The sequence below is a fragment of the Pongo abelii genome, chromosome 4, assembly GCF_028885655.2.
Source record: "Pongo abelii isolate AG06213 chromosome 4, NHGRI_mPonAbe1-v2.0_pri, whole genome shotgun sequence".
NCBI classification, from domain to species: Eukaryota; Metazoa; Chordata; class Mammalia; order Primates; family Hominidae; genus Pongo; species Pongo abelii.
Window position 1 is genome coordinate 90606643 of NC_071989.2, and position 3555 is coordinate 90610197.

The following is a 3555-nucleotide window of genomic DNA, read 5'->3' on the forward strand; positions in this document are numbered from 1 at the left end:
GGAAGTGGATCACCGATGATCAGGAGTTCGAGACCAGCCTGACCAACATGGCAAAACCCCGTCTCTATTAAAAATACAAAAATTAGCCAGACTTGGTGGTGCACACCTGTGCCCCAGCTCCTCAGGAGGCTGAGGCAGGGAGAGTCACTTGAACCTGGGAGGCAGAGGTTGCAGTGAACTGAGATCTCCCCAGTGCACTCCAGCCTGGGTGACAGAGCAAGACTCCATCTCAAAAAAAAAAAAAAAAAAAAAAAAAGCAAGATTAGGAATTGAGCACATTATAGTCAAATACTGGAATCTAGTTGCTTAGCTACTAAGGTATTTTGCCTTCAGAATTAAGACAAATTTGGCAAGCACTTGCAGACTTAGCAGTCCTTAATCAAGAAGGAGATTGAAGGGCATTTTAGGAAGGAGGACCAATATAAGTGAAAGCATAGTCACTGAAGTGCATGGTGGGTATTGAGGTCCTTAAAGAAATTGCCTAGACTGAATCTAAAGTATGGATAAGGTAGTAAGGGAAGAAAATGTTGTAAAAATCTAGTGGGGTTGGATTATAGAGGTTAATAAAAGCATTGAGCAGTTTTGTAAAACAATTTCTCAGTATAAAATAACTGTTCAAACTGTCTCATCTCCTCTCCTTCTCATCTTCAACTGCATTTTTAAACTCAAAGCACTTGAAATGAATCACCAGGGACCACCCAACATCTTTCAGATGTTTAGATTCAACTCAAAAGTGTAGATGTGTTCTTAATAGCTAAAAGGTTAATACTTTTCAAATCCTGGGTCAGACTACCCCAGGGAGAAAGCAAGAGATATTCTGATGACCTGGAAATCCTACAGGCCCCAGGTAGCTTCCCAGGACTGCTCCTTCACATTCCATACATTTTGCAGTCTGGCATTGCCATGTCATCTTGAGATGGAATGCAGACTTATACCATGTCAGAGTTGAAGTTCTCCTCATAAGCTGAAATGGAAAGAGTTCCAAAACTGAAATAGTTTATACATACAAGTTTATAAACATGTGGGTAACCTCTAGGGAAAAAAAAAAGGTCATTGTAATTGCCCCTGGGAAAGGTAGCTGGGAGGCTGGAGGACATGGGAAGAGAAGAAATGTATTTTTCCCTGTCACCTTGTACTTTTTCCATTCAGAAGGATATATATGTTTTTTTAAGTATTCAAAAATATGTATATTGTGAGTGAATTAGCTTTCCATTGAAGATTATGTTCAAGTTACCTCAAAATCTCCCAAATTTCAGGTAAAACACCTCTAGTTTCTAGTTTGTAATTCCCTTGTCATCCTGGTTAAGTCTTCTCTGGTTTGTTGCAGTGGATCAAAAATTTTGGCACCAGAAAGTAGACATAGCACTACAGGTATTGTCTGGTTCAAAAGAGAATAGAACTGTACCACATCTCTTAGTTGCTATAACTTTATCTATGCAGCCTCAACATTTAATTAGTTGTTTTGGCAGCTACAAATCTCTGTTGACTCATATTGTGATTGCAGTCAACTGAAACCCCCAAGTTCCATTAAAGCTCATCTTCTTCAACTTGTGCTTCCAGTTAGATTTTCGAACTTTATATCTATCCCTGTTGAATCTCACTGTGTTTATACTGGCCCATTATTTCTTTTCCTTTTTTTTTTTTTTTTTTTTTTTTTGAGATGGAGTCTTACTCTGTCACCCAGGTTGGAGTGCAGTGGCGCGATCTCAGCTCACTGCAAGCTCCACCTCCCGGGTTCACGCCATTCTCCTGCCTCAGCCTCCTGAGTAGCTGGGACTACAGGCGCCCGCCACTGTGCCCGGCTAATTTTTTGTATTTTTAGTAGAGATGGGGTTTCACCGTGGTCTCGATCTCCTGACCTTGTGATCCGCCCACCTGGGCCTCCCATAGTGCTGAGATTACAGGCGTGAGCCACCATGCCCGGCCATACTGGCCCATTATTTCAACCTGTCAAGGTCTCTTTTTGGATTTGATTCTAGAACTCTTTCTTCTTGATTTCTGTCTCTGTAAATTTGATGTATATGTCATTAATTCTTTCCTCCAGGCCACTAATAAACAAGCAAAATAGAAAAGGAACTTAGCTTCAGGCTGCTAGTGCCCTGTCTCTAGGTTTCAAGATTAAAGCTGGTCCTTCAATATTTTTTTGATAATAGTCATCTATTTGTCACTGATCCACCCAACTCTATTGTCAGATTTCTTACTTTTTCTTCCAGAATACTGTGAAAAAATTATTGGATTCTTTGCTGAAATTAAAATAAACTAACATGTACTTGGATGGATTTTATTGGATGTAGATGGGTTATACAAAAAATCTCCATGTGTGTATACGTGTGCACATGTATGCATGTACATAGTAATATGTGCTTTCCTTGGAGGTGGATATATAGTTTTCACTGGATTTTCAGAAATTTTCCTGAAATAATAAGATTTAAAACCATTAATGTAGTCAATTCTATTGCGATATAATATATTAAAAATTCTCTTTGAAATTTCCAGTGATTCTTATTTACTGAGTGCCTACTTTGTGCCAGGACTGCTTTAGATACCATGGATCCAGATGTGAACAAAATAGACCAAGCTTCTGCCCTCACTGAGCTTACATTCTAGTGAGGAAGAACACTAGGTCTTTACAACCAAGATGAATAAGAAAATATGTAGTATGTTTTATAGTGATAAGTGCTAAAGAGCAAAAATTAAGCAGAGCAGCATGTATAAGATGGCTTCCTCAATGAGAAGTTGACATGTAAAGACCTTGAAGAACTAAGATGACTTGAGGGAAGAAGATCCCAGGCAACAGCAAGGGCAAAGCACCCTGAGAGCAAAATTCTTATCCTACCCAACAAGCAGCAAGCCTGTGTCAGAGTAACCCAAAGGGAAGCAGGTAGAGATGAGTTACCAGAGGATGTGGTTAGAGGAACTAAAATGGTTTTCCACTAGGGATAGTATTGCCATCTCCAGTGCAGTTGGAAGTATATTGGGAACATTTTTTCATTGTTACATGAATATGGGGTTCTACAGGCACTTGGGGCAAGCAGGGATATCAAAAATCTTACAACCTGAGGGACATTTTCACATTAAAAACTCTTGTCCAGGCCGGGTGCGGTGGCTCATGCCTGTAATCCCAGCACTTTGGGAGGCTGAGGTGGGCGGATCACAAGGTCAGGAGATCGAGACCATCCTGGTTAACACGGTGAAACTCCGTCTCTACTAAAAATACAAAAAATTAGCCAGGCGTGGTGGTGGGCACCTGTAGTCCCAGCTACTCGGGAGGCTAAGGCAGGAGAATGGCGTGAACCCGGGAGGTGGAGCTTGCAGTGAGCCCAGATTGCGCCACTGCACTCCAGCCTGGGCAACAGAGCGAGACTCTGTCTCAAAATAAAATAAAATAAAATAAAAAAATAAAAATAAAAACTCTTGTCCAAAATGTAAACAACATCCTCACTGAGAGACTTAACAACTTAAGCCATCTTTTAAACCCTGGATTGTACTCTGAATGAGATGGGAAGCCATTACCAGCCTTCATAGAGAAGAATGAATGGTCTAACTTATATTTTT